Source organism: Giraffa tippelskirchi, chromosome 9, assembly GCF_054371585.1.
Source record: "Giraffa tippelskirchi isolate mGirTip1 chromosome 9, T2T-mGirTip1v1.2.pri, whole genome shotgun sequence".
Classification (NCBI taxonomy): domain Eukaryota; kingdom Metazoa; phylum Chordata; class Mammalia; order Artiodactyla; family Giraffidae; genus Giraffa; species Giraffa tippelskirchi.
Genome location: NC_137283.1, coordinates 145,747,188 through 145,769,211, shown reverse-complemented (window position 1 = coordinate 145,769,211; position 22,024 = coordinate 145,747,188). Strand labels below are relative to the sequence as shown.

The window sequence follows — 22,024 nt, the reverse complement described above, 5'->3', positions numbered from 1 at the left end:
ATTTATAAGCACAGGTCTTTTTCAGTCCAAGCTTGTGATGGCTTTGGCAGTACAATTCCCTTAAAAGCTCACTAGCCTTCTGATACAACTGTTTCTATTCAGCTTCATGTGCCAAGAACTTGTGACATTATTACTCAACATTGCTTAATACATAACACTCATGCTCTTATGTCTTTCTTCTTAGTGGTGGCCCCTTGAGGACACCTAAAAAAATACACTTGGCTGAGAAAGAAACATCCTTAATAAATTCTTTGTTGCCAGGGTATGGTTTCTATTTAACTACAAAAATCCTAACACATCTTTGTTCAAACTTCTCTTCATTCTCATTACTTGGCATTTTGAGTCCAGAAACTAGATTTTCCAATCCTGAAAGTCCCCAAATTTTGAGAATCTCCTCTATTACTTCTGCTCAGAGTCTCCAACTCTTGCCTATGCTCATCTTCTAGCTTCTGACGACTGTGACATTCCTTGGTTTATGGCCACCTTACTCCAATCTCTGTCTCTTTAGTCACATTGCTGCCTCCTCTTTTCTGTGTGTGTGTGTGTGTGCGCGTGTGTGTGTATCAGAATTCTTAGAGCCTCCCGTCAATATTTTTTTTCACTTTCATCATGACTAATATTTGACACCAAAATCCTATCCAATCCAGATTTGGTCACTACCAAAACTCACAGCTTAATAAAAGAAGGAGCATACTCAGGGCTTCCAGCTATGAGGTTCTCTGTCCCAGAATCTGCATTAATTATTAGCACAGTTTTCGATTTTCTTAAGCTACAGATGAGCTCTCCATGACTTGATGTCTCCTTGAGGGCTTGTGAATTTATTAGATAAAATTGCTCACTCTGGCCTCCTACTAAGAACTCAGAGTGAGAAGAGTTCTAGAGGCAAAACTCTGAACCATGTCCTTGAGTAAAACAGTTAAAGTCATCCCAACCCTGCAGTTGCCTTATTAAGGAGGTAAACAAAGCGAAAGGGTGGGAGGGGCTCTGAAAGGAGGAGGAATAAGGAGAACACTTGCTTCTTGCTCTGTTGTGTCTACTTCGGTAAAGCAAACAAAAGCCCAAGATTTTCATACACATGAGGTTGTCTTTGTTGAGATACTTTGTCAAATAAATGGAGTCTTTAGTGTGCAGAATGTTTCCCACCCCCTCCCAAACTTTCACTATCAAAAAGGCACAATATCAAAGGGCTGCACACACTCAATTTCACGAACCAATAAACACAGCCTTTGCATTAATTATCATTTTCAGCTCCTTGGAAAAGAGTGACAAGAGTTATCAGGAAGATGTTCATTATTGCCAGGCTTTATCTGATGGTAATCGATGTCTGGCTAGTCACAAATTGAAGATTCCCAAATGAGGATTGGCTCTCAGTCGAGAGAATGGGACTGGTCGTTCCCAGATAGTCCCTTGCACATTTTATTGGCAAGAACAGCTATAGGTAGAATTTCTTCCTTATGCAGCTTTCTCTCCTTTGTTTGCCTGGCTCAATAGGACACCAGCATTTCTGGTTTTGGCCCTGATACTCAGTTCAGATGTCTGTTGGTCAAGTCATACTCTGTGACTTGTGTCCTGGGCCATCACCAGAAGAGCCAGGTAAGGGCTCAATCTCACCCAAGCTAGATCAGTCATAGGCTGCCTCCTACACTTGAGGAGTGACATTTACTGGAGCTGAGTTGAGGCGATGCCAAGAGTTGAAGACATGAGTGCATAGTTGTTCAGTCGTGTCCCACTTTTTGTGACCTCATGGACTGTAACAGCCTGGGGGTCCTGTATCCTGTATTCATGGGATTCTCCAGGCAAGAACACTGGAGTAGATTGCTATTTCCTTTTCCAGGGGATCTTCCCAACTCAGGGATTGAACTCACATATCCTGTGTTTCCTGCATGGCAGGCAGATTCTTTACTGGCTGAGCCATCAGGGAAGAAGTTGAAGAAAGGACATTAATTTCTGCATCTGTGACTCCAGAGGATCTTCCTTCCAAACTCCAGGATGTTCTACTTTTTCTTTAATTTCATGAGCTTCCCTAATATCTTTCCAATGAATTCCTTTTCTTCTTTAAGCTAGAAAGGATTGGTTTCTGTTTCTTGCAACTTAAAGAAATCAAATTAATATTTCCTTGGGGATGTAGCTTAGAAACCACCAAGCTCATTATATTTTCAGTATATTGCTGAAAATGAGTTCTAAATCCTCCTGGAGAAGGGCCTCAACATTTTCGGTATATATATATTACCCTCCTAACTCTCTCTTCACTTCCCCTGACTCTTAAAAGCAAATTTCAGGAGACTTGAAAATTTATCACGCTCTTCCTACAGACTTGGCCTGTTTTATATCAGTGTGCAGTTGGAGTCAGAGCTCCCTGACAGAAGACAGAATATTAACTAAAGCACAGGGTTAGAGAAAATCCTGTGTTCTGGATGCTAATTAGAAATCTCCCTTGATACCCCTTCCCATCTCCCACCCAAGGCAGCAAAGTCCCCTGGAACCTCAAACAGTGGATTTCCAGTGACAGTCACAAGCACGAGCCATAGTGATATCTGTGCCATCCAGTGAGCCATAGCCATAGCTCTTCAATGAGGTCTGGATCTCAGTGCTGGAGGGGTCACTTTCCTGGGGCTCTGCCAGTCCCCTGGATAGCAGCTGCTCCTTGCCTTTAACATTTTTGTACCCTAAGGTTTTCTTCCTTCTATTAGTCAACCCCTCATTATATCGCTCTTCTGCTTACAATTTTTATGCTAAACTTTTAATAGTCTCTATGTAGTTTTTGTCTCCCAGTTAGACATTGACTGACTGATATAATTAATATCATATACCATAAGTATCCAACATATGAGTTCCATTCTGAGAGCACATTCATAAGTTCAGTTTGTTCACAAGTCCAACAAAGTTAGCCTAGGTACCCAACCAACACAATCAGTTATATAGTACTGTACTCTAATAGTTTTATAATACTTTTTACACAAATAATACACAAAACAAACACAAAAAATAAACACTTAATTTTATACTATGGTACTTTGAAGAGTACAATAATACTAGCTATATCGCCTCTGCTTTTGCACTTGCTTTTGGACATCCTGGGCTTGAAATAAAGACACTGTACTACTGCACTGCATATACTACCATACAATAGAGTACACAAAAGCCTAACCGCTTGTAGAGCATGCACACACATGACAATGTATGCCAGACACATGAACTAACTTACATGATTGGACATAACGACTGCACATGTGCATTTTTGAAGGTTCACAACTTGAAGGTTTATATGTAGAGGAGTTACTATATTAATATGATGGTTAATATTATGTGTCCACTAGACTGAGGTGTAAGATTCCCAGATATCTGGTTAAGCATTATTTCTCAGTGTGCCTATGAGGGTGTTTCCAAAAGAGATTAGAATTTACATTGTTTAATTAAAGTAGATGGTGGTTCCCAGTGTCAATGGGCACCATCCTATCTGTTGAGAGCTTGAATAGAACAAAAATGCAGAGGAAGGTTGAATTCACTATCTACACTTGGCACTCCTGGTTCTCAGACTTTGAGGCTCAAACTGGCACCTACATCACTGTCTGTCTGGCTCTCAGTCCTTCAAACTAGACCGCTGGATTCCTGGGACTCCAGCTTGTAGATGGTAGAGAGTCAGAAGTATCAGCCTACATAATCATGTGAGCCTTATGTCTAGATATAGATGTAAACCTCTACATGTCTCAGGTAGAGATGTAGATACACAATAAATGTCATAATGAAAATAAATATATCGTTGCTTCTATATCTCTGGAGAATTGACGAATATACTTCATTTTAGAGATGAATAAACTGAGGCTCAAATAAGGTAAAAAAGATACGTATGGTCACACAACTACTAAGCAGAAGAGACAGAACAAGAATATCAATTCTGTCTAACGACCAAGGCTCTCCTTCGTGACCTGGAGATTCCTGTGGCCCACATAATTCTAGACCGGTTCAGTAATTTAGTGGGGCAATTGCAGATAATGCCTTTAGGCTTAATGTCTTCTAAACCAATGTTCCTCAGGGTTGTCTGTGGACCTATGCCAGTTTGCAAATTGTTTGCTACCAGTTTGCATGAGATAAGTTGAAGAACAGACAGAGCATGTACAGCATTTCAAATTGCTACAACATTTGCATTGGATTTTACAAAAGTATTAGGTCCATGACAAATTAATAATTTTGAGAAATAGCTAATTCCTTTCCCACAGATATTTTTCTAAACTTTGGGCTCATTATTAAGTATAAATATACCTCTGCAGTTCTTGCTGCTCTTTGAATCAAATATTGAAAATCTATTATCAGGTATAAACCAGGTATAATATACCAGGTATATTATAGCTCATATAACTGTTACAGAATATAGATGTGTAACAGATAAAAGGTGATTATAGCTGGTATAACTGTTACACATCTATATTTGATTCAAAGAGCAGAAACAACTGCACAAAGCTACCCAGATGTAGAAATACTTTAAACCAAGATAATGTCTCAGAAATGACCATAGGGCAGCTCATGCATAGTACAATTTAGAAGACCAGAGTCCAGTTGATCACCACCTGTTACACATAAATACCTTTCCTTCGATTCTAATGGATGTCACCATGGAAAGGAGAATGAGTGTCCCAGGTTTTCTTCTGCAGAAAATATAAAAATCTTACAGCTTCGGTCTGGTAACTGTTTCTTTGTTTGACTCTCCTTGATGATGTAATAGAAATATAATTTTAAGGGTGCAGGAAAAAGTTTTTGGAGATGGTTAAGATAAATTCACTTATTATAATTCTGCCTCCCTTACAAACATGTTGCATTTAACAGAATTCCCTGGTTAAACAAATGAACTACCCACATAATGATAGTTTCCTCTTACATGTCTTCTTAAACATGTTTAAAGGAAAAAAAAATTAAAGACATTATATATATTCCTGTCTTCTTAATTAAAAGGCATTAAATATAATGTTACTTTGAAGGGAGATAGAATCAAAGAACATAAAGACTATGCCCCTGTACTCAATGGAATGGACTGGGATTTTTTGTGTTTGTTTAGATTTAGAAATACTTGCCATTCTTGCTGTCAGGCTCTATTTTTTATTAAATTATAATTAGTGCCTTTGCTTATTGTAACTGCAAGTTCTTTACCCTTTGTCATTTACTTCTTTTTCACTGATATGAACTAGTAAAACAAATAACCAAACACACTAGAATTGTGTCTAGAATAAGGTTTTGAATGAAAATGTGAATTACTCTTCAAGAACTTTAGGTCTTTGACATACATCACTTGACCTTTTATTTGGAAAGGCATGTTAACACTCTCTCGGAGATTATAAAAATAATTTATTTATTATAGCAAACTGGAATCATCAAAATAGAAAGTTTAAATGATCATAATGCCACTTCCTGGAGACAATTTCATTTCTATATCCCAAAGAAGCTGAGCAGGACTTCCAGAATAGAAGTATCATCCCAGTCTGTCTGTGACTGTTCACCCAAGATAGGCCTTCAGAAGACTTTCTGATTCCTAGGAGGACTTGCCTGGTGACTCAGGGGTAAAGAATCTGCCTGCCAATGAAGGAGATGTGTCTTCGATCCCCGGGTCAAGAAGATCCCTTGGAGTAGGAAATAGCAACCCACTCCAGTATTCTTGCCTGTGAAAATTCCATGGACAGAGGAGACTGGTAGGCTGCAGTCCATGGGGTTGCAGAGTCAGACACGACTGAGCATGCAGGCATGCACACACACTGACTCCCAGGAGGTGTGACTTTTCATTCCTGCTGTCTACAGTTTGATGTCTTCCAAAAAAAAAAAAAAATTCTACCCCACTCATCAGTCTCCCCTCCCCAGAGAATCCAGGTTTATGAGGACAACCACAAGGCAGATGGGCACACCTCTTCAGTTTGCTGTTCCCACACTGATGTGCTGTCCTTCAAATGCCGGCACTTCTCAAAACTACAAAATCATCCCCTTTTTGATAAATGTATCATATTCTATATAAAGAAATGCTGTTATTTTCAATCTTAAGAAATCAGTTGGATTACAGTCAGTTTTTGATCAGAGGTTCCTGTAAAAATAAAACTATTAAGAAAAAAAAAACTGTTCAGCCTTGGTTAAAATTAAGAGTTAATGTAGGACCCAATGGTATCTAATAAGCCTTGGAAGGAAGCATTCTGCTGACATAAGTCTATTATAGTTGTCTGCTGGAAAGATAAAGTACAAAAGGTTAAAAAAAAAAAAAAAAGTAACGTTCCTTGAAAACAGGATCACAGTGAACAAAGGGCATTGATAAAAGACGATCCTGTGGGGGGAAAAAAATCTCTCCGTTTACACCCTTACAGGTCCTGTCTCATTATCTCTACTAAGAGCAAGCAGAGTGCTTCTGGTAAGTTTAACTGTTAGCCATGCAGCTTCTGCTTAAACTCTCAGGAATATAACCTTCAATCACAAAGCATGTAAAGATCACAAAGCTCATAGAACATTTTGATTTACGAAATAAAATTCACTCCCATAATTTACAGAAGAGCACTCCAAACCTTATCCTTGATAACTCTTTTTATTGGGATATCATTCACTACCTTCTATTAATCAGATGTACCTCTGCATCTAGTTTTCTCCTTGAAGATGCATGAAGTAAAAAGTGTCGCAGATTCTAATCTAAATGCACAACTAGAAGGCTATTTTCTTCCACGTTCCTTAAAACTTTGTCTGCAAACAAAGTTTCACTGGGCTACACATTCATTCACCAAATGATGATAGAATACCTATTCTCTGCCAGGTAAACTCAGTCAGCTCTTTTTCCCCAACACAAAATCTATTTAAATTTACAGACGACTTGTTGTGATGTTATGTTCTTCCTCCTGTTTGGGGGTTGAAATACAGTGATGCAAAATGAAACTGCCTCTTTTTAACATCCTCACTTGGCAAAGTAAAATGTTAACAACCCAGTGCCAGTCTCCACATTCCTATTTGCAATATTATTGCTCCATGAAGTCCAAAACGGCTACAACCACTGATCTTGCTCCTTCCCATCATCCCCAGACTATTTCTATTTGTCACTATATTTTCAGCACCTAAGCCTGTGACTTCCAATTTATGTTTATTGAATAAATGATTACTGGATGGAGGGATACACACATCTATCATTTTGAGGCAGACAACTTACTGCTTAAAAAGACACAAGTTGGACCAAACCAGGGAACCAAGGTGTGCCAGACATGTCTAAATGGGTCACATCTTTCAGTAATAATCATAATGATAGTCGACCATCATTATTACTAATTGCTTAGCATATGCTGTATGCTGTAAGTACTTTGTGTATGCTAACCCCAAAATGAACCTCTAAAGAAAAGAGTTGTATAATCCCGTTTTACAAAGAAGAAATTGGAACTCAGGGAGAAGATAAGAAATGTGCTTAAATGGAGGAGTCCCAGAGTCCACTCTGAATGACTACATTATGCTGCCTTCCTTTTACAAGGAGAATGGTAAGAAAATAAACAGAAAATAGTGACTTCCATCCAGTCCTCATCAAGCTTTCTCTGATGCGTCATGAGCTGCAGATTCTGACAGCAATGCTACTCTATTAAATTAATCATAACATCAAGCAGCATTTATATTTATTTCCAAATGTTATTTCTCATAACATCAAGCAACATTTATTTCCAAGTTTTCTGCTGTGTTTTTTTTAAAACACATCCCTCAGAATCCCTTCTATCCATCACAGGGCCTAGCATTATGTCATGTTCACAGTAGGCACTCAAAAATACTTTTTGGATTCAATTAAATTATTTGGGGACTACACTAAAGCCTTTGACTATGTGGATCACAACAAATTGTGAAAAATTCTTAAAGAGATGGTAGTACCAGACCACTTTACCCGTCTCTTGAGAAAACCACGTGGGCCAAGAAGCACCAGTTAGAACCAGATATGGAACAACTGGCTGGTTCAAAACTGGGAAAGGAGTAAGACAAGGCTATGTATATTGTCACCATGCTCATTTAACTTATATGCAGAGTACATCATGAGAAACGTTGGACTGGAGGAAGCACAAGCTGGAATCAAGATTGCTCGCAGAAATATCAATAACCTCAGATATGCAGATGACATCACTCTTATGGCAGAAAGTGAAGAAGAACTAAAGAGCCTCTTGATGAAAGTGAAAGAGGAGAGTGAAAAAGTTGGCTTAAAGCTCAACATTCAGAAAACTAAGATCATGGCATCCGGTCCCATCACTTCATGGCAAATAGATGGGGAAACAGTGGCTGACTTTATTTTGGGGAGCTCTAAAATCACTGCAGATGGTGACTGCAGCCATGAAATTAAAAGACGCTTGCTTCTTGGAAGAAAAGCTATGACCAACCTAGACAGCATATTAAAAAGCAAAGATGTTACTTTGCCAACAAAAATCCGTCTAGTCAAGGCTATGGTTTTTCCAGTAGTCATGTATGGATGTGAGAATTGGACTATAAAGAAAACCGAGGACCAAACAACTGATGCTTTTGTACTGTGGTGTTGGAGAAGACTCTTGAGAGTCCCTTGGACTGCAAGGAGATCCAACCAGTCCATCCTAATGGAGATCAGTCCTGGGTGTTCATTGGAAGGACTGATGTTGAAGCTGAAACTCCAATACTTTGGCCACCTGATGTGAAGAGCTGATTCATTGGAAAAGACCCTGATGCTGGGAAAGATTGAAGGCAGGAGGAGAATGGGACGACAGAGGATGAGATGGTTGGATGGCATCACCAACTCAATGGATATGAGTTTGGGTAAACTCCGGGAGTTGATGATGGACAGGGAGGCCTGGCGTGCTGCAGTCCATGGGGTCGCAAAGAGTCGGACATGACTGAGCAACTGAACTGATATATTCTCACCCTACTTATTTAACTTCTATGCAGAGTACATCATGTGAAATGTGGGGCGTAGATGAATCACATGCTGGAATCAAGATTGCTGGGAGAAATATCAGTGACCTCAAATATGCAGATCATACTACTCTAATGACAGAAAGTGAAGAATTAAAGAACTTCTTGATGAGGATGAAAGAGGAGAGTAAAAAAGCTGGCTTGAAAGTCAACATTCAACATATTAAGATCATGGCATCTAGTCCCATAACTTCATGAAAAATAGATGGGGGAAAAAGTGGAAGCAGTGAAAGAGTTTATTTTCTTGGGTTCCAACATCACTGCAGACAGTGACTGCAGCCATGAAATTAAAAGACACTTGCTCCTGGGAAGAAAAGCTATGACAAACCTAGACAGCATATTAAAAAGCAGAGACATCAGTTTGCCAACAAAGGTACAGTCAAAGCTATGGCTTTTCCAGTAGTCATGTATGGATGTGAGAGTTGGGCCATAAAGAAGGCTGAGTGCTGAGGAATTGATGCTTTTGAGTTGTGGTGCTAGAGAAGACTCTTGAGAGTCTCTTGGACTGCAAAGAGATCAAATCAATCAATCCTAAAGGAAATCAACCCTGAATATTCATTGAAAGTACTGATGCTGAAGCTGAAGCTCCAATACTTCTGCAATGAGCCAACTCATTGGAAAAGACCCTGGTGCTGGGAAAGACTGAAGGCAAAGGAAGAAAGGGTGGCAGAGGACAGGATGGTTAGATAGCACCACTGACTCAAAGGACATAAATTTGAGCAAACTTCGGGAGATAGTGGAGGACAAGGAGCCTGGCATGCTACAGTCCGTGGGGTCGCAAAGAGTTGGACATGACTTAGTACCTAAACAACAACAACAACAACAAAATTATTTTGGAGTTGCTAAGATTTGAATCTCATGGTTGAGTTCTATAAACCCACATGATTGAAGGAATAAGATTAAAGCACACAAAAGCAGAGGGACAATTCCTGACATAAAAGAACATCTTGAGGGATAAAAATAAACATGTATAGAAATTACCTAAGGCTCTGAAAACTTGATTAATTGTTTCAGGAAAATACACCAGCCTCAATAAAGCACTAAGCAAAAGCTTCATTATGCAGCGCTTTCTTGGTATACTGAAAGTACACCATTAACAGTACTTCTTAACCACTGGCTGCTCAAAGTTACATAAATTATTGCCATGACAACTATTTCTTTAGCCATAAAATTATGAAAACCGCAATTTCCCCTACAGATAACAAAGTCTTATCATTTGCTATTCACAATGAGCTTAATGTTTACCCCTCAGCAGTCATCACAGACAAAGCATCTGTGTAGCAACACAGACCCTACCAACTTGGAAAGGAGGTGCTCTAAAAGAACTCAGGAAGAGGGCTATTTCAATTGCAGGAAGCTTTGTCCCCAGAGGCAAACACATAATAAATGTTGGTTGGAGTTCCACACACATCCACAAGGACCTAAATTAGTCATAATTTGGTTAAAATGCACACTATTGAAGAAGGGGGAGAAAATACTGTGCCTAGATTCACAATTAAACAGCAGGAACAGTAGTAAAACTGAGGAATGAAACTCAGTCTGAAAAAGAACCCTTGGACAGTGTTAAGAGCTTCAAGGCTGAACACAGTTTTGTTACTTCACTTTGTTAATGAACTTCATCTCTAGCCCTCTCTGCTCCTTCCTCGCAGACTTTTCTTTTTTCTTCTATCTTTGCAGGCTCCTCTGAGTTCAGGGTCTCTGACATGATGCTCATTCTGTCTTTGAAACTCCCCATCCACCCAGCTTCCCCATGCCACCTGGCTACCACTTACTCATCCTCAGATCTCAGACGAGGGGGCCATTCAGATGAAATCTGGCCCTCCTTACAACACAGCACAGCATCCTGGCCTGAGAATCCATGCTCTTCATTTCTATCATAATTATCAGGAATTAGTACAATTTCTTGTGCTTAGTATTTCTTTAACTTTGTCTTCCAACTAGAGACAAGCTCCATGATATCAGGGACACTGTCTGTTCTTGTCACCTCTATGTCCACATTACATAGCACAGCCTGTGCTCAATAAGTATTTGTTGTATTTATGTGTTTTTAAAGCATGCCTCCCTTTTCTTTATAAAAGTGTAATATTCACATGATTTTTACACCATGATATGGTTTGAGGATATTGTTTAAGAAATGAAACAAAGGAAGAGAAAAGAGATCTTGCCTGAAAGGAAGGGAGGTTAGAATAAGCACAGTAGAATAAGCTTCAGGGGGAAAAAAAAGTCAAAAGAAATGGGCTAATATATCTTTTGAATTCTCTCATTTCAAAGGGAAGAAGCAATGGGTAGAGAGAAACCACAGCACCATACAATGTTTGGATCTGACCAGAAGGAAGTTATCATGCAGATAGCATAAGGCTGTCTGCATCAGCAATGCAGAGGGGGTAGAATGAAGCCAAGATATATCTGGCAATTCCTTTGTTTAGTATGAAGACAAATGTTTGTATTAATAGCTCAGGTAATGGCTTTGCAGGGAAGTATTCTTTTGACTTGACAAACATAGCTTAGTGTATCTTATTTTTTAACTCTTCTTCATTCATTTAATAGTTTTTTTTTTTTTTTTTTTTTTCTGAGCACCCATTATGTTACCGAATCCTGAGCTAGGTCTGAGATACAAGATTAACAAGATAAGTGCTGTTGGAAAACTCACAATGAGCCAACTGGACAAATAATTATGAGAGAGTGTGAAAGTCCTAGGCTGAAATTGATCCAAGTAAATAAATCATCGTGTGGGCTTGGCCAGAGGGAAAGGGAAAAATGTGAATGCGGTCAAGAGAGCTGCAACTAGGCAGACGAGGCTTGAAACTGAGACTGCGTGAAAGGAGTTTGTCTCTCCAACAGAGAAGGAAAGATGCTCCTAGAGAGAGAGAGGAACGTGTGCAAGGTGTGGGAAAAGCCTTTGGCTTGTTTGAGAGTACAGAGGCGGTTCTTGGTGACTGGAATAAAGGATACATATCCTGGGCAGGCAATGAGCTTGGACAAGAAGGGCTAGATCTTGAAGAGCCTTGCAAGTCATGTGTTTAAAATTTCCTCAAGACTAATGACATTCAAAACTCTTCTAAACACAGGCACATTCTTTGAGAAAATCTTATACCAAAGCCTATAAAGTAGATAAGACCATAGCTGCTCTGGGCTGCTGAGTGGCCACCTGACCCCTTGCTTCCAACCTCCACACACAGCCTAAGGTCCTTCCTTGAAGACCACAGACCTTTGAACACTGCCTGTGGACATCACAGAGTTGTTAGGGCAGGAAAGGTGCTCAATAAATAAACTAGCTAGAGTCATGTGATCAAATAAGACTTTCATTTGTAGCTCTAATTTTTGCTTTTGAGTTTAGTCTGACTGCAGTGGGGAATGAACAGGAGAAGGGAAGCTAACTCATCATGGGACAGGCATTCATTGAGCAATCCAAGGATGGCAGGAGGCTAAATGGTTTCCGGCTCACAATATTTTCCCACTCTCCCTGACATTCCCCCTCTCCGTTGAGTCTAGACCTGCAGGGGAAAATTATGTGATTGCTCTGACAAAAGAAGTTGTCTTGTGACCTTCTCAGCCTAAGTGCAGCTGATCCCAGGAAAACAGAGGAGTAAGAAGATGGAGTAAGAAGAGATCTTCCCAAAGTGGAAGGAAGACTAAGATGAGAACAGACCAGACCGAAGGTTCATGGGTCTGAAGCTTATATAGTTTGAGAGATCTTCTTCTAAAAAAATGAAGTTATGAATACAAACTTAGATTTTAAAATAAATTTAGAAAGATATATCACAACTTACAAATTTAAAGATATTTAAAAAGATAAAACATCACAAATCCATAAATACATTTTTATTGATGAACTGCCCCACACACCCATATGATAATGCTTTTGCTTACACTTTCCAGCTGCATACTCTTTTATTATTTCTTCATATGTTAACCATATATTTTCTATAGAAAAGGTACATAATTCACTATTTCTTCTAGCATGGTCAGTTGCATTTTGATATATTATTATCTTTGATTATTTACTTAAAGTTTAGAAAATTTTCCTTCAGCTTACTCCTTTTTGGTAGTATGTAAATTTTAAGAATAGTCAAATTCAGGAAACTTCTATCAAGTCTATTTTATTTATGAGGTGGAAGACTTCAGGTCATTTCAAGTTTTCTTTTCCTGAAACAAATCTTACTCTTTCAATTGATGACACCCAGCGACGTTTGTCACTGTCTTCATTGTAGTGTTGCATTGTGCATCTATGATACGATCACTGAAGTCATTTTTGTGTCAAAACAACATGAAATTTAAACTGTTTTCCAGTGTGTCCATGTGAGTCACTCCTTTCCATTAATTAGATTATTAAGCAATCAAAAGGCAAATTCGATATCTTTTTGTATCAAGTCCTCTCTCATACAGAGAAAGTGTTTGGCTGGCAAAAGAATTTAAAATTATTCATAGGATTTCAGTAAGGAGAGTAGCATATGCTAGCCAACCAATCGAATTTGGCAAAGACAACAATCAAGTGGGGCTTCCCTGGTGGCTCAGGGGTAAAGAACCCACCTGTAATACAGGAGATGTGGGTTCGATCCTTGGGTTGAGAAGGTCCCCTGGAGAGATGGAAATGGCAACCCACTTCAGCATTCTTGCCTAGAGAATCTCATGGACAAAGGAGCCTGGTGAGCTATGGGGTTGCAAAGAGTCAGGACACGACTGAGAGACTAAACAATGACAATAAAGTAGTAATGTTTGGCATCTGTTTTATTTATCGAACACTTCATTTCTACACTCTTCCCATTATTTAATTCTGAAAAATGATTTGGGATAATTAAGTCACATTTCCTTTACATTTTGACATTTCTCAATGTGCTCATACAAAACTGAATCAAATGTAGTGATCTGTTCAATAAGTCTTACGATTTCAATAATTATCATTATTTAAAGAACACCACTTTTCATTGTACCCTCTGAAAAGCAAATCCCATTCACTTGAAAATTTAATTGGCATAAGTACTCAATTAAATGCTTAAAAATAACACTAAATATTGTCAATAAACCTGTTCTTTCTCCTTGGTTCTTCAAGGGGTTCATTTAGTGCATTTGTATTTGATTGATGTGTAATTCAAGAACCTTCTTGTCTGTGGAGTCCTCTTGACTTTCAGGAAGTTCTGTCTAATTTACTGAAAACATTTTATAAATTATATAATAATACAATATATACAATGTCTTATCTTGGACTCAGTAGCTAGAATCTTTTAACAGTTGGAACACTGGTTTTTTGCTGTTGCTCATAATATCTACTTGAAAAATATTTCTAATGTCTGTTGTACATTCTGTTTAATTCTCTGTAAATGTTGCTGCCATCATGATTTTAGAGGGGAAAAACAGCTTTCTTTTATTAAATAGTACTATCAGGACAAATATGGTACATATCAAAGTCAGTGAATTTTCCCAATAAAGTTGTTGAAAGCCCCTCATGCTCTTGTGATTATACAAGCTTTAGTTTCAGTTGCAATAAGAGTTTTTCGTGTGCCAAATTCTTTTTGTGTCAAACTGTCTTTTGCCAAAATTACCCATTATATTTTGGTTTCTACTAGAATACTCTCTTCCCATAGTACATGAATTTGTGTGTAATTAATAATTCTGGGTAACCATGTATTTAACTTATATGAAGTTAAGGCATATAAAATTCATATTCATTTTTAGTCTTCTGCCACTGCAGGGACCTACATAGTTGTATAATAATATTTCTCCAAATTAAATACAGTGACATATCAACAAATATGTGTAGGAACTTTGTCACTGGACCACTTGTTTCTTGATGATGTTTTGCTATGCTGGTGGTAATTTGGCATCCCAATTCATCTGGGACCCGCAGACTACTTCAGGACATGTGTGTGCAAGCTTAGTCACTCAGTCATGTCCGACTCTTTGCGACCCTATGGACTGTAGTCCACCAGGCTTTTCTGTCCACGGGATTCTCCAGGCAAGAATACTAGAGTGGGTTACCATGCCCTTCTCCAGGGGATTTTCTTGACCCAGGGATCAAACCTGGGTCTCTTAATTATCCTGCATTGGCAGGTGGGTTCTTTACAACTAGCACTACCTGGGAAGGCTCAAATACACTAAGATGTGAGCTAATGTGTTGGGTTTTTTTTAAAAATGTGATTTCACACACAAAAACACCAATATTTAAAGTACTGTTATAGATTTATGCTCCACAAATATAGAAATCCTGGCAAATAATGGATTTTTTATAGCTTTCATTTTACAAAGAAAATTCATGTTATATTTATGATTGTATATAATGCATCATCAAGTGTATTTTCTTATGGAAAATGTTCTGACTAGGCATCAGTAGGAACTGCTTTAACACTAACATCTGATAACTGGAAGAATTTTCCATAAAAGAGCTTCTGGCTCCAAACTTTTCAAAACTCATCCTTTCTCCACTGCCTACATATTTCCAGTGCCTTGTTGTTATTATTGTTTAGCCACTCAGTTGTGTCCAACTCGCTGTGACCTCATGGACTGTAGTCCACCAGGCTCCTCTGTCCATGGGATTCTTCAGGCAAGAATACTGGAGTGGGTTGCCATTTCCTTCTGCATTCCAGTGCCTTAGGATATATTTATATCACAATGATCCTGCATCATTGTTTCATGGTGCTGAATGAGTCCTGGGAGGATTTCTAGAAGCCATTCCTATACTACACCTACCACTGGCAATAACATAATCACACACTGAAGGCATTGAGCATAATCTAAACAAACTGAACATTTCCTTGACTCACCTTCCATGTAGTGTGACTTCCAGCATGCCAGTAAATACCAAAGCCATCCAACATGAGACGGAATCAGAGTGAAGACAATACTCCTCACTGCTCATAGTAAAATACACGATCATATGAATACACTGTAGAGTCCTTCCGATAACCTCAGAACGGTCCCTGAAAATGAGGCGCTTTGAAGCTACTCTTAATGAGCTTTCTAGTAAATCCCTAATCGCTCAGTTGGTAAAGAATTGGCCTGCAATGCAGGAGACCCCGGTTTGATCCCTGGATCAGGAAGATCTGCTGGAGAAGGGATAGGTTACCCACTCCAGTATTCTTGGAGTTCCTTTGTGGCTCAGCTGGTAAAGAATCTGCCTGCAGTGTGGGAGACCAGGGTTCAGTCCCTGGGTTGGGAAGATCCCCTGGAGAAGGGAAAGGCTACCCACTCCAATATTCTGGTCTGGAGAATTCCATGGACTGTATAGTCCATGGGGTCGCAAAGAGTCAGACATGACTGAACGACTTTCACTTACACTTTCTTTCTAGTAAATCCACCTCCTGTCAGAGGAATACAGCATCAGGATCAGAAAGCAAAGGGAACATGGCCTGCCCAAGGAGCACCTCCAAGGAGAAGGACTAAGAAGTGCTCCTGACAAGGCTGAATTCTTGGCATCAAAACATTCCCTTGCCAAAATGAGACATGGAAGCCACATGGTCACTAACTTTTAAGGACCTCAAAAACTTGAACAGCTGCATTCTAACAGAAAACTAGAGGGAACACTTTGAAGTTAGGTATTTTATTGCTATTATTCTTGTCATTTCTACTGCCATTGTTGTTGTTTTCTAATAAACTGGAAACTCCCTAGTTCCCAGTAATGACCAGCTTCTCACCAGACTAATTAATAGGACGGGGGCTCAGAATAGACTTGATTTGACAATAAAAAAGTATAACACAACTTACATGTCCATGTTGAGATTATGGTTACAAATCCAGGCCCATTATTATCTCAATATTTCACATGAAAGTGAAAGAAAGTGAAAGTGAAGTCGCTCAGTCGTGTCCGACTCTTGGCGACCCCATGGACTTGTAGCCCACCAGGCTCCTCCATCTATGGAATTTTCTAGGCAAGAGTACTGGGGTGGGTTGCTATTTCCTTCTCCAGGGGATCTTCCCAGCCCAGGGATCGAACCTGGGTCTCCCGCATTGCAGGCAGAAGCTTTACCATCTGAGCTACCAGGGAATCCCAATTTCACATGAGATATTTGTTATTTCTAACACCATCTCAATAAACAGAGAGGTTAATAACAAATGTATGTCATTATAAATACAAGTATGACACTGGCTGAGAAAAGTATTAAGACATTATTTTCACTGACTATAATTTCAAAGAACAGTCCATGACACCCTAAAGAGATTTATTCATATTCTTATTTTCAGAAACAGTTTAAAAAGTGCCTTTCAATTCTGTAGTTTTATTTTCTTAATTGTTTAGGACAAAAATTAAAGTAAAAATATTTTGCTACAAAAGAACAGTGTTCTGCCTTGCACCTGGTTTTTTCCACGACCCCCTTCTGCATAGTAATCAGAGACCCTAATCTGCTCTTGCACCTCCAAGAAAATTTCTGGATAAAATCACTATGTTTGCAAAGCTCTGCTGGTTTCTGACCAGCATTTAGAAAACAGTGAGGGTTGCAATCATGACTTCTGCAAAGAATACTGTACACTACTGTTACAGAAACTGATACCTGACAAATAATCAGTTCCCAGAAAATGCATGGAGTTCCTAGTACTGAATAAAATAGAAATTATATATTTGGTGGCCAATCTGAAATGAGAAATATGTTGAGTTATTCCAGTGGGTGACATACAAAATCATTTCAACCTGTGACTAGTCCTATGCTGTGAATGTGTATCACTGGGTGAGAACTCAAAGAAGGAAAAAGGGGGTGGCATGCCACTCCAACTTCCTGGGGGAAGGAAAAACAAATTACAAGTGTCCAAGTCAAAATAAACTATGCATAGGACAGGATGTCAGAGATGTTTATTTTGAAACATAAGTCCCAGTTCTACTCTGCCACAGGGTAAAAATATGCTGATTTTTTCATTCAGATTAAAAGGAAAACTATGAGTGCTTTAGTAAAATTTAAAGAAGGATAACACTGCAATCTTTTCATTTCCCAGGGAGACCCCCAACTAGTACCTCCAAGAAGTTTATGTCCTTGCAAATGTTTTGGCCACTCTGAATCTGTAATATTATGTGCAGAAACTCATGTCTGGAATTAACTATAGATCCTCAGCAACTGAGGTAAATGGCATGTGACTGACCACTCCGTGCTCGCTCTCACTTTGTATCACAGATGCCTTGGGCTGGTGCCTGAAAACATATGGCTCAACTGGAACATTTTTTTCAAAACTTAGCATTACTCACTTCCATGTTTGGCTCACTGATTTGAGGTCAAGCACAAGGAAGTAGGATATCCACGGATGGAGCTGCACTAATGCTATGCCGTGGCTCCAAGCGCACCGTTTCTCACTAGGCACAGCGGTTAAGATAGGCTTCCCCTGAGACCACACCAGAGCCCCCACCTGAACTCTTATTGCTCTGTGACTCTGTGCAAGTGTCTGTGCCTCTGGGGCTCCATTTCTTCAGTATTACAAGGAGAGCCAACCAGTCCACCCTAAAGGAAGTCAGTCCTGAATATTCATTGGAAGGACTGATGCTGAAGCTGAAGCTCCAATCCTTTGGCCACCTGATGCAAAGAACCGACTCATTGGAAAAGACCCGGATGCTGGGAAAAACTGAAGGCGAGAGGAGAAGGGGACGACAGAGGATGAGATGGTTGGATGGCATCACCGACTTGATGGACATGAGTTTGAGTAGGCTCTGGAAGTTGGTAAAGGACAGGGAAGCCTGGCGTGCTGCTGTCCATGGGGTCACAAAGAATCGGACACAACTGAGCAACTGAACTGAACTGAACAGAGATGATGCTAGTGCTTACTTCTTATACTAGACAAAATAATATATGTAAAGCGCCTGGCTCATGATCAGTGTTCAAACACTGAGGCCAATATTATTTTGCACCTCCAGATAGGTTTTCAGTTTTGATTCATTCATTCAGCCATTCTAAATAGTACTTACAACTTATTCATGAAATATCGAGCACCAGTTCTGAGCCCCAGAGAAGGCAATGGCACCCCACTCCAGTACTCTTGCCTGGAAAATCCCATGGACGGAGGAGCCTGGTGGGCTACACAGTCCATGGGGTCGCTAAGAGTTGGACATGACTGAGCGACTTCACTTTCACTTTTCACTTTCGTGCATTGGAGAAGGAAATGGCAACCCACTCCAGTGTTCTTGCCTGGAGAATCCCAGGGACAGAGGAGCCTGGTGGGCTGCAGTCTATGGGGTCACACAGAGTCAGACACGACTGAAGTGACTTAGCTGCAGCAGCAGCAGCAGTTCTGAACCCAGTTGCTGTCCTGGGCGCTGGAGACGCAACCATGGGCAAGACACCGTCCTGCCACAGAGTCAACTCAGGGCATGTCTGAGCAGGACAAACTCTTGAAAGGGTGTGTGTTCTTCTCCTAGCCACAGAGAAATCCTCATAGAGACCGAAAAGGCAATCATCAGAAACAAAGCATCCCCTTGAAATTTTTTAGAACCAAATGAAGCAAACGGCTTTATGGATTTTTTAACACTAAAGGCCATAACTCAAAAAATAAATAAATTCAGTTTTTAAGGTCTTGAGACATTTCTTCAGGAGTCCACATTATAAGGCATGATCTCTGCCACTACATACGGCTCTCCCTCACATTTCAGAAGCCCCGCTAACACGTGTATACTATGATGCCTATAAACACCTAATTCTTTAAAACAACTCCAAATTCTGAGCCAATTCTTCTTATTGTTGCTCATTTTCCCATGAGGCTTAGGCACAGATGGAGAATTAACTTCTCACGTAGACCTGAACATGACAGACAGCACAAAGAAATGAGATTTCTCACCACAAATTAATAACTTATCATTTTATTACTTACATGTGTACATCAGTCCCTTGTTCAACAGATTTTATTGAGTTCCTACAATGTACCAGGTTATGCTGCAGACGTTAAAGACAGAAGAGTGAATCTGTGTATGGGATTATGCTCAGTTGTATCCAACTCTTTGCGACCCCATGGACTGTATGTAGCTCACCAGGGTCCTCTTTCCATGCGATTTACCAGGCAAGAAAACTGGAATGGGTTGGCATTGCCTTCTCCAGGGGATCTTCCCGACCCAGGAATCGAACTCTTAACTCTTGAGTCTCCTGCTTTGGCAAGTGGATTCTTTACCACTAGCACCACCTGGGAAGAGTGAATAAAACACATAAATGTTAAGCCCTCTAGGAGCCTACAATGTGAGCATCAGGAATAGCAGTTTCTCCATTCTTCAAGGCATTGGGTATAGGACTCAGACAATGGAATGAACAAATCCACACAGGAACATGGACTGTCCTATTGCATCCATTCTCAGATGTACATTTTTTTCACCTGTTAACATCTCTGAAACCAAAGTGCATCCTACAGTGGGCAGACTCTTATAGTTACTGCCATTAGTGGCATAGTTTATGGGGCAGGGGGAATCAAAGTTTGATTATTCTGATAAGATCAAGAAAGCACCAGTATACTAATAATAACTAATAATAACAGCAGGCAAACCTCAAATCTTACTGACTAAAGATAATAAATGATTATTTCCCTCTCAGTCTAGTGCTAATGTTCCATTTTGGAGCACTCTCCTCCAAGCACTAATTTAGAAACCAGATTCACAGTGAAAACTCTCCAATCCAGGACTCCCAGTGTTTCCCTGCAGGTCTTTTCCATCTGGCCAGGCAGAAGGGAAAGAGTATGGACGGTCACGTGGGGGAGACACGTGCCAGGCAGGAAGCAGCCTGGGTCACATCTGCCAACACTCCACTGGACAGCACCCAGTCACTGGACACACCCACCTACCCTCTCACTCAGCAGGCTGGGCCTTGACAGAAAGAACAGCAACTGCACCCGAGAGTGAGAATCAGGCTCAGCCAAGAGAAACTATGCATCCTGGACCTTGCTAACCCCAGGGCACAAGTACGAAAAATAGGACGCTTATCAAATTTGTTTCACTTGCTTAGTACATTGGGTTTTTAAAAGCTATTTCATGTTTCACTCTCACTTACTCCACAAAGTAACTTTGGGGGATGGGTATTTTTAGACAAATGAGGGATGAAGACAAAAGAGTTACTTATTGGCTTGATTCTATATGATATCACTAGAGTGACCATATCATTTATCTTTTAAACCAGAAGGAGAAGGCAACAGAGAACTCTTACTAACTGCACTGGAGAGCAGGCGTAAATCGGGCTAACCCTGGGTAAACTGGGGTGTATTGTCCTTTACTCATGGGGTGCAGCATATGGATCAAATCACAGAGCTCCAGACCCTGAGTCTGATGTTCTTTTCTCTACACTCTAGCTGGTCTTTCAGTCTAATTGAATCTAAGAAACACTTATGGGAAACAGTCCATTCTAGAGAACTATGTTAAAACTGAGCTTTTAATGGTTTCAAATAATATATTTGCAAAATGTAAACCAACCCCAAAAGATGTGCCATAAAAGTCATAGGTGTTTAGTCCATACAAATGAAACAAACAGGGCTTTAGCTGTAGGTAATTTGGTTTTATCTTGAAAATCCAGGGGCATGTGGGCTTCCCTGGTGGCTCAGATGGTAAAGAATCTGCCTGCAATGCTGGAGACCTGGGTTTGATCCCTGGGTTGGGAAGATCCCCTGGAGGAAGGCATGGAAACCCACTCCAATATTCTTGCCTGGAGAATTCCCATGGACAGAGGAGCCTGGCAGGCTGCAGTCTATGGGGTTGCAAAGAGTCAGACAAGACTGAGCGACAAATCACACAGGACAGGGGCATAGGGATTTAATGGATTCTGTTTTACACATGACGGAAGAAACTGGACACAACATTCCATGCTGTGGCCAGTGATTCATATGGAAATGAATCTGCCACCAAGTGTTTGTGGGTGTGCTAGAGAGATTTCCCTGGACTTGTGAACAGAGTGACCATTTAACTTATCATCCAAATCACAACACTTTTAAGAGTGAAGGGGTTCTAATATTAATGTCAGGGGAACAGATATAAATTTGGACTGCCTAGGGCAAACTGGAATATATGGTCATCCCTTACAAGGGGAGGGGGCCATTATGCTCTCAGGGATTTTCATCCTCACCTGGCCTGGACAGGCTCTAAGTAGGGGGGCCTGTTACCATTCATTACTACTTCACTGGATAACATTCATCACTACGTCACTGGTCTACCTTTTAAAAAGTGGGACAAGAG

At 40.0% G+C, this 22,024-nt stretch overlaps 1 long non-coding RNA gene and 1 other non-coding gene across 4 annotated transcripts in view; both read right to left on the bottom strand.

The window, feature by feature from the left end:
- Positions 1–22,024, bottom strand: part of LOC145522042 (uncharacterized) — a 233,776-nt gene that overhangs the window by 121,765 nt on the left and 89,987 nt on the right. The gene's annotated exons all lie outside the window — the stretch shown is intronic.
- Positions 16,823–16,894, bottom strand: TRNAC-GCA (transfer RNA cysteine (anticodon GCA)). The gene has a single exon. It is a non-coding gene; the product is annotated as a tRNA-Cys (tRNA).